This window comes from Cupressus sempervirens, chromosome 7, assembly GCF_028749045.1.
Source record: "Cupressus sempervirens isolate cs-2001-9-10 chromosome 7, ASM2874904v1, whole genome shotgun sequence".
NCBI lineage: Eukaryota > Viridiplantae > Streptophyta > Pinopsida > Cupressales > Cupressaceae > Cupressus > Cupressus sempervirens.
The window spans coordinates 818,418,928-818,434,693 of NC_143124.1; the positions used below are offsets into that span (position 1 = coordinate 818,418,928).

At 34.1% G+C, this 15,766-nt stretch overlaps 1 pseudogene; it reads right to left on the reverse strand.

Annotated features, from left to right (window-relative positions):
- LOC149549899 (protein CTR9 homolog) overlaps positions 1 to 13,989 on the reverse strand; it is a 54,191-nt pseudogene extending 40,202 nt beyond the window's left edge.
- Positions 13,990 to 15,766: the final 1,777 nt, after the last annotated feature.

Genomic DNA, 15,766 nt, shown 5'->3' on the forward strand with positions numbered 1-15,766 from the left:
CTTTCCCTACTATCAGATCTTCCTAGATATGTGGCCATTACAATCTCACTTTTCCAAGAAGCACAAAGTTTAGAGAATAATAGAAAGTGTTGAGTTGACACTTGGCATTGTGGGTCTATTCTTCTTTGGTGGGTTGTGATAGATTTTGGATGTGTTAGAGGTTATACATGTGACTCATTTCTATTGGCTAGGGAATTGAATCTACTTGTGACTTTAGGGTTTGATCTCCACTATTAGATCAAAGAGGATCTATGCATGTCACTTTTTCACTTTATGAAGTTGAAAGGTTTTTATGGAAAGTGACAAATTGACATTGTGACACGTGGACTTCATGACATCATTTTCTCTTGTACACCACAAGGGTTGAGCTTATCAAACCAATGTAGTAGGTTGAAGGGTTTTAATTGATCAAGATGCTAACTATGGAAGAGGTGGGCCAATTCATGATTTTTTCATTGGATGTAGGAGGATCTATAGTTGTTGTATTGTCACTTTCTAGAGATGCAAGTTATTTAAACAATGTGGCAAAGCAATGTGCTAACTCATGGAAATGTGGGACCTATTTTTGTGGTGGGCCATAGGAAGAAAGGATGTTAGATGAGTTGGCATATAGAAGGTATTTCATTCGTTGAGTTACTAACATGGGTAATAAAGTAACCGCTTAGTCTTGAACCATCAAATCTTGAAGGATCTATGATTGACACTTCCCAACTTTTCAAAGATGCAAGGGTTTTAAGCAATGTGGGGAAGTGATAGTTTAACCCATGTCCAAGTAGTCCCCATTTTTCCAAGGTTAGACTACAAATAGTTAATGCAACACTAACCATAGGCAATAGCAATAGTTAAGTTATTTTCTAGACATAATTTCACACATGTTAAAATTTTAATAAAGAAAAAGGTGGTAGAGCCATGGTTAGTCGACATTCAAATGTGTTTGGAAAGGTATAAGGTGGAAAGACATCACAAGACCATTAGAATAGATGGTAGTTTATAACAATAATTTCATTGACTTGTTGATCTTTGTGGTTTTGGCATGTTAAAGAGGTGGAAGAAGAGAAGGTTAAAGAAAAATCCAATCTTTGTGATCAATGACAACTACTCTATGGTTCCCCCCATGCTCGATAATTATAGGAACTGCGATTTGGCCATCTGAATCCTACTTGTTTCTTCATTCTACATTAATGGCATCATTTATGTCTTCTCAAAGTTCATGTTATTGAATGGATGTATCTAGATGTGTACTACAGATCTAATTTTCTAGATTTACATGATTGTTCTCTACATCTTAAATGGCAGTAGTTGAGCTTTGCCTTGTGGTAGAAGCTATATGAGTTATTCTTGAGCTATAAAAGCACATTTTGAAACCTTTTGAAGAGTTGAATCTTCTCTATTATCTATGCTATTGCTTTGAAAGGTCACTAAAAATCCCCCTTACCTTTGGGCCTAATGGCATTCTTCCTTATCTCCCTCAAACATCAATGACTGTGCAAGATCTATTTGCCTCTTTTCATTATTTTGTGGTTATCTAGAATTTGCATGATTGTATCTCTTTTCACCTATGAGTGATATATAAGTGAACCCTCTTCTTCCTTGTGTTATCCATTTTGGTTATTTGATTTGCAAGTGATTATTGGATTTAAACAAGTTTGAATCTATATATATTCAATGTGATAATAATTCAAGTGTGCATGTATGGGTAGAGATTAGTTTGAATACTCTATTTTGGTGCATCACCTCCTTAGTATAGATTTAGTAGATGTTCCATGCATGCTTTCTCCCATTTTACTCTCCAAGTGTAGTCTAGGTGTATCCGAGTAGCTAAGGATGTTAGCCTTCTCTGGAAGCACAACCTCATAGTTCAAGTCCCATAGCTTGGAGGTTTTTTCCATGTTTCAAAAGGTTTCCTTTAGGTAAAAACTTCAGGAAAGGGTGCAAACTTTTGTGAGAATAACTATTCCACAAGACGTAAAGATTATAAGAGTTTAAATACTAAACTAACAAAGTTGTGGAAGGTTTAGATGTGAAATTTGATGAATATATAGAAGTACATGAGGCTAAACCTATAAAGGAACCTAAGAAATATAGATTAACAAGAAGTTTTAGTGACTATCACATCACATACAATAAATGTGAAGCTGCATTCAGAAACTGAGCTATGGTCAGGTGCCAAGTTATAGAATGAAGATGAGGCACATTATGATTATGAGATTAGTATACATGAAAGAGATGTTGAATTACCTTATAGAGAAGTATATAGTGATTCAGAAGTTGACAGACCTAATGAGGAAGATAGAGTAGGACCAAGATTGTCAAAGTATGTCAAATGACATCACCCTGTTACACAAATTATTGGAGATAAAGATGGAAGACCAATAATAAGAAATAGGTTGAGAAATGATACATGTTTTCTTAATGTGCATGAGGCTAAGATAGTGTAAGATGCCTTAGAAGATGTGGATTGCAGTAAGGCCATGAAAGAAGAAATCGAATAGATTGAAAGGAAAAAGACATGAGCTCTAGTTCATAGACCATATGATAAGAATGTGATTGGCACCAAGTGGGTGTACAAAAAAAGTTAGATGAAAATGGTGAAGTCACAAGGAATAAGGCAAGATTAGTTTACAAGTGGTATACACAAGAAGACAAGATAGGCTATGGAGAGACATTTGGTCCTATTGCAAGATTCAAAGGAGTAAGAATTCTACTTGCTTACTTTGCATACAAAGGTTTCAAAGATTATCAAATGGATGTTAAATGTACATTTTTGAATGGTATATTGGAAGAAGAGGTCTATATAGAATAGCAAAAAGGATTTTTTGATGTTAACAACAAAAAAATGGCATGCAGACTACACAAAGCTTTATATGACTTGAAGCAAGCACTAAGAGCATGGTATGAAAGGCTTCAAAATTATCTTGTGAAAATTTGATTTGAGAGGATTGATGATAACAATAATCTATATTTGAAGATAGAAAAATGAAAAGGTATTTTACTATCTAAAATTCTTGTTGATGATATCATATTTGGTGGTCAAGATACTTTATGTAAAGCTTTTGCAAATGAAATGAAGAAATAATTTTATATGTCTATGTTTAGGAGAGATAAAGGTCTTTATGGGTTTGCAAGTACATTAGATGCAATATGGTATATACATCACTCAATCTAAATATGTAAAAGAGATACTAAAAACTTTTAGATTGGAAGATTTCAAACTAGTAAGTACATTTATGGTGAAAGGACACAAATTGTCAAAGAATGATGATTCAACTAAGGTGAATAAAACATTGTATAGGTCTATGATTGAAAAATTGCAATATGTGGTGCATAGAAGACCTGGTATGGCATTATCTATTGGAATAGTTGCAAGATTAACTACTGATCCTAGAGGGAATCATTTGATGTCTGTTAAGAGAATAATGAGATATCTAAAAGGAGCAAAAGACTATGGTCTATATGAAAAGAAAAATAAGAAGTTAGAGTTGAGAGCCTACATAAATTTTTATTGGGAGCAAAAAAAAAAAAATCATCTTGATCTACTAGTAAAACTAAATATGTTGCTACTGTAGTAAATTGTACAAACATCGTATGGATCAAATAGCTACTCAAAGGTATGAAGGAGGAAATCACTAAACCTATGATACTTTATTCTAATAATACAAGTGCTATAAATATATAAAATAATCTTTTGATGCATACAAACACTAAGAACATTACAATCCATTATCATTACTTGAGAGAATTAGTTCAAGACAAAGAAGTGAAAATGAAATATGTGAATACAAAAGAGAAAATAGTTGATATCTTCACAAAAGCATTACCTAAGGATGCTCATGAGTATCTAAGAGGTAAACTAGGGATGATAACCCCATTGAAGGCTATTTAAGAGGCATGAGAAGTTCCCAACATCAACTCTATTTAAGAAGCATGCGAAATTCCCTACATCAATTGATATTATTGACATTTGTTACACATTGATGTAGTGGATCTTACTTTAGGGGCTTCCTAAAGTAATCAAAGAGTTGGAGCTACAAATTAGTCACAAGCTAGGTGACAAAGGAAGATACTAAAAATGTGCATATCTACATATTAAGATGACAATTCTTTAACATTGTTGTCAAAGAGGGAGAAATGGAGAAAGGGAGAAATACAAAATACTAAACACTGTGAAAACAAGGAAGAAACATTGAATATCTACTTAGAGGGAGATAGTGTACCTGATGATTACTATAGAGGGAGAAGTGATTAAAAGACATACATATACCTAGTAAGAAGGAGATAGTGATGAGGGAGATATATGAATAGAATAGATAGAGATAGATACCTAAATATTAGAAAGAGAAAGTGATCTAGAGGGAGCCATAAGGATGAGTTTATTGTCTGTTGACCAGAAAATTTTTTTGTAACCTATACAGAAAATGAATGCTATTAATAGAAGGAGAAATTTCACTACAAGGAATTTTATTCTTTTTGTTATTGTTGTTAGTACTAATTTTTCATCAATGCCAAAGAGGTTGATTATTGAAAATAGATTGATACAAATATGAGAATGTGTTTCAATCATTATTTTGTCATTGATGTCAAACTTGCTACTTGTTGGTAAGACAACTACTTAGTTATGTGAGTACTATCAATTCTTTGATTAATAAAGAGGTTTTGATCCAATGAGATAACAAAAGAACCTAGAGGAAAGTTTGAGTTATGGTATGTAAAAAGGAGTATAGAGATAAGTTAAGATAGTGATGATATAGTGCATTGATTATCTACTTATGGTTGCAAAGGTTGGATACACTAACTAAGTCTAGAAGAACAAGTAAGAAGAATTGAGTCTTCCAAGATTGAGTGAGTAGAAAGTAGGTACCAAGCAAGAATAAAATTAGTTGGAGCCAAAAAGTGGGAATTTTTAGTGTATTCCATGTGATACAGTGTAAGTCAAGTAAAGATTAGTTGATGTCAAGCACTAGTAAATATTAATGTTTGCCAAGTTATCTACTGGATGATGAGTGGAAGAACAATATGGAAGCCAAGTGATAGCATATTTATGTCAACTAGTAGTAGTATTATTAAATCACGTACTAAACGAATCTAAGCCAACTATTTTGTTTTCTTGAATTTTGTGAAGTATGTGGAAGATAACTATGATGAGTTGGTGACATAAAGTTCATGGTAAACCATTTTGAAGTGAATTCAAAGAGGATAGAAGAAGACATTTTTAGAAGGGACTAAAATGAAAAGATGGGTAGATTCATTGAATCCTACCTAATCCTACCTAACCCTAATATGGACAACAAAGGTTGAATGACAAAAGATCTTAATTTTGTATTTATAGAGATGACTAGTCAAAAGAAAGATTGGTCAATGTTTGAGAACCTAAGTTAGAAAAGATGTCTAAAGTATTTCTTCATTTAGTGATTTAAATAGAAGAGATTGCTATTGCCAAGTAAAGCAAGCAGGCTAAAGAGTATGAATTCTTGAAGGGTGAGCAAGCTATCATTGTTGAAGTGTGTGAAAGCCAAGTAGAATGGATTTATAAAATAGATATCTATAATCTACAAGTGAGTTATAATTTATTATTAGATTAAGCCTTACTATTACTTTCCAATCATTGTACTAGTCTAGAGTAAATCCTTTGGATTAAGGTTGATTTAATAGTCATTTGTAAATCCTTTAACTAGATGACATTCCAATTGAATTATCTAAAGTTCTCTAACAAGGTTCACTCCTAATAAGGTGATTGAAATCCTCTAAAAAGGTCACATTTAACATTGTCTATTGTAACTTTTAATAGGGTTGGCCTTTCATAGGGCATCACTTCAATAGAGTGAGAATGAGTAGCATGCTATTGATGGTTTTTCCCAAATTGGTTTTCCATGTCAAAAAATTTTGTCAAATGTGTTATTGAATATATTATGTTTCATGCTTACATTTTTGCAAAGTTATATGATCTGATGGATGTATGTATGAATATGTTTTATTGATATTGGTTCAGAAAGCTATGAAAAGATCTATTTGTACATCTAGACCTTGGAGAAATGATTCACCCTCCCCCCCCTCTCATTTATTCTAAATAATTTCAATAGTTAGACAAATTGATGATCCTATTGTTCAAGTAGAAGAAACTAAAGGTAATTCATGCAAACCCCTTGTCTATGTACCTATTGATATGATTTCTATGCTATTACAAATTAATGTGAAGGTTCCCTTATCTAAAATTTTTAAGACAAAGGAACATAAAACTAAAGCCCATTCTTGGTTGGGGGGGATTGGGAATAGTATTGTTGTCAAATGATAATCATCATTAGGGTAGGAGATACATGTTGTAGTAAATGGGAAGGAAGATAAAGGAGTTGTATCCCAAATACCCCAAATGTATTTGGATAGATCATCTACAACATATATAAAGAATATTGACCCTTTCTTCCTTAGTTTGATTATAAATGGAAATTTTTTTGAATTGAATGATTGATTCAAGAGCCTTTAATATTGTCATTCCTTTTAAAATGATGAAATCCCTTAGTCTAAAGGTAGATACTAAATTGGGTAGATGCTAAACCATGGATGCAAGGGAAATCCCTATTATATGTAGTATAAATGCATTTCCATATAGGTTAGTTTCTTATCCTAATGTTGACTTAACCATGAGTGTCATAGTAGTTGATATTCCTCCTCAATATGGAATGTTACTCTCAAGAAAGCGGAGTGATGCAATGGGAAGGAGCCTACAATGTGATCTATCTTTTGCTACATTTCACGTAGATGATAGAGCTATCAAGGTCAATAGGGAACCAAGGGTTATTCATATAATTGAAGAAAACATTGATATTGATTCTACATGTTTTCTAAATACATAAGTAAATGCTTTTAGGGATGATATTACTATTCTAGAAGCTAAAAAGATAGTCCCATTGATTTCACAAGACACAACAAGATTCATAGATTCATATAATTTCTAGATAATGTATTTTGATGGGGCTATTTCCAAAGTGTGGTTAGGGGCTAGAGTAGTCTCTATATCACCAGAGAAGAATACATTTAGATACTCCTTTATCCTAAATTTCACTTGTATGAGTAATATAATAGAATATGAACCACTTTTAATTGGGTTGAAAGTTGTTGCAAATCATGGTATTAAAAAGTTTCATGTTATTAGTGACTCTAAGCTAGTGGTATGTTAGATTAGATAGACATATGCATCCAAGAACAAGAGATTGAAACAATAAAAGAATGTTGTATGGGATGAGATTGAAGCATTTGATTCTTTTGGAATCAAATGGATGGATAGGAGTAATCATAAAATGTTGATTCACTAGCTCATGTGTCCATCCACTAATACAAAAACAATAATATGTTACTAAACAAAATCCTAAAAATTATAGATAGATGACTAATTTTGATCATGTGACCAATGGTAGTTTGTTAGACATTTATCTCCCAACCAAATTTATAAATAAACTATTTTAATCATTGGTTAGTGATGGAGACACAACCAAAGAGTAGAATGAACCCATAGGAAAAGGAAAATATTATTATCAATATAAAATGCCCTATGTGCTTACAACTATATGATTCTAGAGAAAGGAATCCTCCACACAGTACCTTCTCTCTAACTCCACAAAGAGCTACCTTTACAACGCAAAAAATGTTCTTAAATAAGCCACAAATGGTTTAGGGTTAGGAATAAATTATAAAATATGCTAGCTGGCATCCACTACCAAAATAGAAGTTTCTAGAAATCATGTTAGAAGTCAGTGTAAAATTAGAAGAATCCAAAAAAGGTAGTCCAACTTCTGCATGGCATGACTTTTGAACCGTAACCCTAATTGACGAACCATTTACATTTTTGAAAAGCTCTTGAAAGCTAAGCTTGCCCCCATTTTTTGGCCCTATATAAGGCCATTTAGTGCCCCATATCTAACTTTGAAGCACTCTTAGGAAGTCTCCAAGAAAATTAAAACTGAAATAACTTTCTAATCGTAAAGTCTTTTTACTTGATTCTTTTTTTGGAGTTTTTTAAATTCCAAGTACAATCATCCCTCCAAATTACACCTTCTAATTCATCATAATTTTGGCTCAATTACAAAATAACTCATTTTTTACATTTACACATATCCCAAGGTGCTTAGAAACTAATAAAACTCTAACCCAAAAAACTAATAGTGGAACTATGAGATTTGGAACCTTTATTTGACCCAAATAGGTATCCAAAAATGAAAAAACATTAAAAAAAAACTATCTCTAAGCATACTTTTGGGTGATACAGGATTGCCCTTACACCACTAGATGCTCCTACATTAGACACCCAAGGTAGATTGAAAAGTGACCCTATCACTTTATGGTAGAGGAAAACCCAAATGGACAACCTCTGCTACTGATATCCAAGCTGAGTCCTCTATTGGTCATCCTTTCCACTTCACCAAGTACTCTTCATACTACCTATTTCTAGTACTCCTTCCCACATGACTATCCAAAATCTCTTCTATCTCCTCCTTAAAAGTAGGAATTGGACATGGCTCCAGCATCATGTTGGAATTATGATATATTTGTCATTAGTGCAAACACTTATTTGTTTTTGAATGCTTATCGAGCTCATCAATTTGTCTATAGTATATACCAAGCATTTAGTAGTTACCTTATAAGTTCAGTAGGTAAAAAGTTCTCACCAAGCATTCTGAAGGTTACCAAGTGAATTGGCAGTTCAATAGTGTTCACCGAGCAAAGAAAGGTAAATAAAGAACTTAGTGTTCACTGAGGAAACCAAGGTAAATGAAGAACTTAGTATTCATTGAGAAAAGAAAGGTAAATAAAGAACTTAGTGTTCACCAAGAAAACCAAGGTAAATGAAGAACTCAGTGTTCACCGAGCAAAGCAAGGTAAATAAAAAACTTAGTGTTCACTGAGAAAACTAGGGTAAATGAAGAACTCAGTGTTCACTAAATAAAGCAAGGTAAATGAAGAACTCAGTAATCACCGAGCAAAGAAAGGTAAATGAAGAACTCAGTGTTCACCAAGTACAGGAAGGTAAATGAAAGACTCAGTGTTCACCGAGCACAAGCAAGAAGTTAGCTTTTACCGAGTGACACTATATCTACTGAGTCACCAATGGTTACTGAGTCCCAAGCAATATTGTGTGGCTAGTATGAAAAATGCCTCTACTTCTATCGAGTGCATGACGATGTCGAGTAATATAGTAGATGTCGAGTATCAAAAGGTCGCCAAGTCAGCTTGAGGAACCCAAGTAAATATTGGAATGGTATATATGAAATGTATGATATCATTTGTATTATGGTATGATGTGTAGAAATAAGAGTAATATTTGCATATGAATAAGGCATTGATATATTTTGAGAAAAGTGAAAGAAAATCAGCAGCATAATAAAAGGGAATACAACAAGGTCAACATAGGAGCATAAAAGTTATACCTATCATGTCAGGTGATCAATGCAACAAGGATCTTATTAGCAAATAGTTGTAGACAGATCCACTACTTAATCCTAATAGGTGAATCAGTTCATAAATCCTTTAACCGAGTGGACCTAACAGTCTTTTTGTAAATCTCCTAATAGAGTGCATAGTTCACTTTATGTTTGTAAATCCTCTAATAGGGTGGATCTAGTAGTCCTACTTGCTCCTAATAGGGCAGATCACCAGAAGTGATCATTGTAAGCCTTAACGGGCCAACTTTATACTATAGTATTGAAGTTTTGTGGGTATCATCCCCACCCCAATTTTACTTTCTATTTTGGAAGATTTTTGGGTCACCAAATCTCTATGTACATGTGCAATGAATGTTTGTTTCTTTAGTTATGCAGTAGTTTAGATGAATGAATGGTGAATGGTTAAAATGTTGAATAGTTTTATAAGTTATTGATTCAACCCTCCCCTCTCAGTAACCTACCTTATCCTGAATATTTCCAACAATTGATATCAGAACTTTGTGGTTCTCAGGATAAAGTTTGGCAGCTTGAGAAAAGATCAAGAATAATGAAGATATTCAGACTTGACAAATCTATTGAAAATGAAAAGCTAGATCTAAAAATGGCCATGGCTCAACTCAAAGAAGCAAAGGAGCATCTTTCTCAATCTCTAAAAAGAAGGAAGGAATTTTCAAGACAAATGAATGATCATCAGTATGTTGAAGAAAAGATTGAAGACCTTTTATCATCAAGCAGTTCAAATGAAGCTAATGAAGCAATCAAGGAACTGCTAGCTAAAAATGGTTCTCTGCCGAAAGAAGTAAGGAAGCTTAAAAGAGAACAAGAAATCCAATCCATTAGGCTATGTAAAGTGTTGGAATAGAGAAACAAGGCAAACGAAGACTTGGAGGTAAAAAATAATCAATTCCTTCAGCATGAAAATCTTGTAGATCAACTATCTAATGCAAATGAAAAAGTTATAAATCTAAGATCTAAGAACGAAAGTTTAAGAAATGATTTAATCACTAAAAGACAAATCAATGCAAGCTTACAAAGTGATTTGAGATCTGGGAGACAAATCAATGAAAACTTGGAAAATGACTTAATCACTGAAAGGCAAGTCAATGAAAGAATGATGAAATCTCAAACAAACATCAACCAATTGAATCAACAACATGAGCAAAATCTTCATAAAAAAAAAGATAAAGCCAGTCTTGGATACAAGGAAGAAGGTGAATCCTCCAAACAAGGTGCCCAAGGGAATCAAAGACCCACTTGCAATCACTGTGCCAAGATAGGTCATGCATCAAAAAAATGTTGGAGTAGTGGAAAAAGAAAATTCAATGGCAAATGCTTCAACGGCAATCAACATGGTCACAAAGCTAATGAATGCGAAGAAAAACAAAAATTTGAAGGCAAATGTCACAAATGTAAGAAACATGGTCACAAGGCATTCCAATGCAGATCCAAATCATTCAATCTAGCTAAACAACTTGTCAAAGCAATCTTTGGATGGGACTACAATACTTGGTGTAGATGTCATTATTGTGGAGAATATGAACATGTTGGAAAAGATTGCTCGAGGCATCACTTGAGGAAAAGAGACACAACAATAAGATGTTATACATGTATAGAAATTGGTCATATAGCCAAGAATTGCATGAACACAGAAAGAATTGAAGATGAAAAAAAGGCTAAAGCTGATAACATTTGGAAGTAGATGAGATAACAATGAATTCCTAAATCTACCAAGCAAGATAGTTCAAATGATGGTTATGTCACTCAAGAAATGGGTGACTCTACCATTTCTAATTAGATGTAAGAAGAATCAAGAACTGCATCATCAAGCCATATCTCAAGCAGTTCCAAAGTGAAAGAGTGCAAATGATCAAATTAGTATCTTACGTTCAAGAACCAAAGGAAAGTTATCATTCACTGTGTTGCATTTACCGAGCAAGTTTGGTTAAATACTTTACCGAGCTAGGTCAGGAGTATCAAAGATTTTGTTTGATCACCGAGTTGCAAAGCTTTATCAAGTAGAGCGATGACAGACTGGCAAGCACTATGTCATCTCATCTACCTTTGTATCGAGCATTAATGAAAGCATTTTCATCAAAAGGGTAGAATTAAATTTCATTTTTCTCAGTGACTTAAGAATACTCAGAGCTAAAATATTTCCAATGAATCTAGAGAAAATCTCAAGAGATTCTAAGAGAATTTCAAGTGAAAATTTTGTTCAAGATTTTCTTATATTTATCGAGCAGCTATGGCATCTGCAAGAACCAGTAGTAGCAAGGTGAAAAGAGGTTCAGAAATGTTAGTAAAGGGTACAAAATGGAAAGTGCCCAATTTCAAGATTGTTCTAGCCGTTGCAGAATCACTCAACCCAACTAGAGCTCAATCACAAATACCCCCTAAGGTACTTCTTATCAATGATATTTGTACTCATTTCAAATGTTCTATTCAAGAAATTGGAAACCTAGAAATGGATAGTGCCCTAGGTGAAATGAGTGTAGATGGCTCTTTGAAACCTGAATTCAAACATCTTGAAATCAAAGGATTTACTCATATCTTGCATATGCCTAGAAACTTCCAAACCAAATGGAATAGGTATATCTTGAGTTGGGTACATAATGGACAATTATGGTTAGAGCAGCTAGTGCTAATCACTAAGAAAATCATTCACAAAATCATGGGTCTCCCTATGCTCAGCAAAGCCAAAACCACCAAAACCCTAAGTCGTGAGGAGTTACAAAGGAAAACCCTAGCCGAATGGGATGGTAGAGGTTTAAACATAAACATTGTATTTGATGTCGAACTAAGATTTGGCATTCATGTAATTGCATACAAATGATACAGTTCTAGTAGATTGAATAGTGTACCTTGTGAAGCTGTGGATTTAGCCCTCAAGGTTGTAAAGAAAAACCTTGAACTTGATCTATTCGAGGTATTGCTGAAAAAATTGAATAAAAATATGGATAGTATAAGGACTTCCAAGAATAACTCTTATAAATTCAATTCTCTGTTGATTTGTTTATTTTTCTACATTCAAAAATTCTTTTCATCTAAAGGAACTGTCGTATGGAGAAAAGACATTCCAATTTTGTATCAAATAAATGAGTTTATAGTAGATATGGGCAAAAATTTTGATAGCATCATGGACAACTATTTTGAAGATTTCATGGAGAGAATGAATAACAGGTTCAGGATTCCACCAAAGTTAGTTGAAGATTACAAAGATGATGTATGCTTCATGGTTGACTATGATAAGGTGTACATCCAAGCAGTCAAACCCTGAGTTGCATGGGTAAAACCTCTTCCCTATGAGGTAAATATTGATGAAGCCAGTAGACCCAAGGCAAAAAATTTTTGGAACCTATGATGAAGCAAAGGCCAGAATTGAGCTTGAAATCAAGCTACCACAAGCCATAAGCAAAGGTAAGAGGAAGATAGCAAAATTGAAAACTACATCTGGCCCTCTTATGCTAATAGAAGGAAAAGGTGAGGATGAAGGAGATGATGAAGAAGAAGGAGGAGAAGAAGAAAAAGAAGAACAAGAAAATGAAGAAGAACCTCCAAAGAAGAAAGGTAGAGTAATAATTACCAAACCTAAAAGGAAGCTTACTACAGTATTTACCAGAAGGACCAGAAAAGGTAAGCAAGAACCTATATTGGTCAGGCCTACACCTACATTTGAGGAAAGGCTTAGACAATTGGAAGAAGGTACTAGCATCACAAATTTCAAAGCATTGAAATTTGAAACTAGAACAGATGCTGAGAAAATGCAGATAGAGGAACTGGTACTAAGCAAGATGGGCAAATGAAAATACTCCTCGGACCAGCTTGCCTCCCAAATCTCAAAGGAACTACTAGAGAGATTGTAACCAAGATGGGAGTCAGCAACCCAAATGGTAAAAGACATATATGAGAAATCTCTGAAGAATCTTCAACCAAGTCTCACTAGAGCAAAAGTAAAAACTATAATGAAAAACCATGAAGGCAAAATGATGATCAGATTTCACACATGTTTAATTTTGATCAAAGACATTGAGCATGTTGTAAATGATGCTACAAACATGTGGAAAAACATCTATCATTTGCATAAGCCTAGTGAAGACCTAGTAGAAATCAAGGATGATGATAGTAGTGACAGTGAGGACATTGATGGAACTCCATCTATCACAGTTTCACCAGGTGAGCTACATGCATTAATGGGAGAAGACAATGAGGAAGGAGCTGAAGAGGAAGACAAGGAGGAAGATGATCCAGTAAAAATTGTAGTAGTAGTCATTGCATCCCTTCCTCACTCTCCACCTAAAACTATCACATCATCAAGGTTAGAGTCAGATTTAGCAGGTTTGATAACATCCACATTAGATTTATCATCTGCACCTGCCTCATCATAGCTCTAGGTATCATTAATGGAAGTGTCTACCACTTCATCTACCGAGCTATAGCCCTCTCCCTCAGCTACTGAGCTAGCTTCCTCAACTCCATCATCTTCAGTCAGTATAGTAGTAAGTTCCACAACTTTGTCAGCTACATTAGCACCAATTTTTGCAACAGTTAGTCTTCCCATTGTAAATATCTAGCTTGTTCTACAATTTTGCCTACATTATCTGCATCTACTTCAAATCCAATTAGATTAGACACTGCATTACTGAGTGTACCATCATTTTTGGGAAATGTTCCAATTTTTTATCCAATAAATACTCCTATTGGCACTCAATCCTCAAGCATCCCAATTTTTACTACTAGTCCTTCCATCTCCACTATTGTGTTTGTTCCCAAGGTCAAACTAGTCATCACAGAAGCCAAACAAAAGTAACCATTAAGACTTTTGCTCACTGGAAAAGAAATTCCCAAGGATATTGACTTAGACACAGAGATAGTGATTCCAAAAATTAGCAACGAAAATTATACCATTGAAGAAATGAGGTATGCTAGTAAACTAATAGAGATGAAGGCTACATAGAAGTAGTTAAGGTCTGAAAGGGATAAGGAGTAAAGAATAATTGAGAATGCCAGGAATATAATTACAAAAGCTATAGGTATTGAAGTACATTCTACTCAACACATTTTGATTCAGTTAGAAGAAGCTGTAAATAAATTCAATGAGGACACCTCTGGCCAAACAAAATTGATTGAAAAGGCTAAAAGAAAATTTGATAATAAGGTGCTTGAGCACATTGCAATAAAATAGGTAGAATTGTCCACAATTTTGGTCAATTTTGAATTTTTTTTTAATAATGTAACTTCACTTTTTGCCAAACTTTGTGATGTAACCGAGTACACCAAGGAAATCAAAGAAAAATTGAATAAAATTGATGAGGATATGAAGGTCAGTGCCCAAAGAAGAGATAGAGTACCAAAAGAAGAGATAGAGACATATGTAAATAAGGAAGCCATGTGTAAAGATAAAGATATTTGCAAATACTATGTGCATATTGTATAGGGGAGATATATGTAAATGAGGACATCAAATTTTGCATGTAAGCTTTGGCTCATAAGTGTTTTTGTCACTAATGCCAAAGGGGGAGATTATTGGAATTATGATATATTTGTCATCAGTGTAAACACTTATTCGGTTTTGAATGCTTACCTAGCTCATCACTTAGTCTACAGTATATACCAACCATTCAATAGTTACCTTATAAGTTTAGTAGGTAAATAGTTCTCCCCGAGCATTCCAGAGGTTACCGAGTGAATTGGCAGTTCAACAGTGTTCACCAAGCAAAGCAAGGTAAATAAAGAACTTAGTGTTTTCCTAGGAAACCAAGGTAAATGAAGAAATCAGTATTCACCGAGAAAAGAAAGGTAAATAAAGAACTGAGTGTTCACTAAGCAAACCAAGGTAAATGAAGAACTCACTGTTCACCAAGCAAAGCAAGGTAAATAAAGAACTTAGTGTTCACCTAGCAAACCAAGGTAAACGAAGAACTCAATGTTCACCGAGAAAAGCAAGGTAAATAAAGAACTTAGTGTTCACCGAGAAAACTAAGGTAAATGAAGAACTCAGTGTTCACCAAACAAAGCAAGGTAAATGAAGAACTTAGTAATCACCAGGAAAAGAAAGTTAAATGAAGAACTCAGTGTTCACCAAGCACAGGAAGGTAAATGAAGGACTCAGTGTTCACCGAGCACAAGCAAGAAGTTAGCTTTTACCGAGTGAGACTATATCTACTAAATCACCAATGGTTATCGAGTCCCAAGTAGTATTGTGTGGCTAGTATGAACCATACCTCTACTTCTATTGAGTGCATGATGATGCTGAGTAATATAGTAGATGATGAGTATCATAAGGTCACCAAGTCAACTTGAGGAACTCGAGTTTTCTACTATCTAGGTGACTCAGT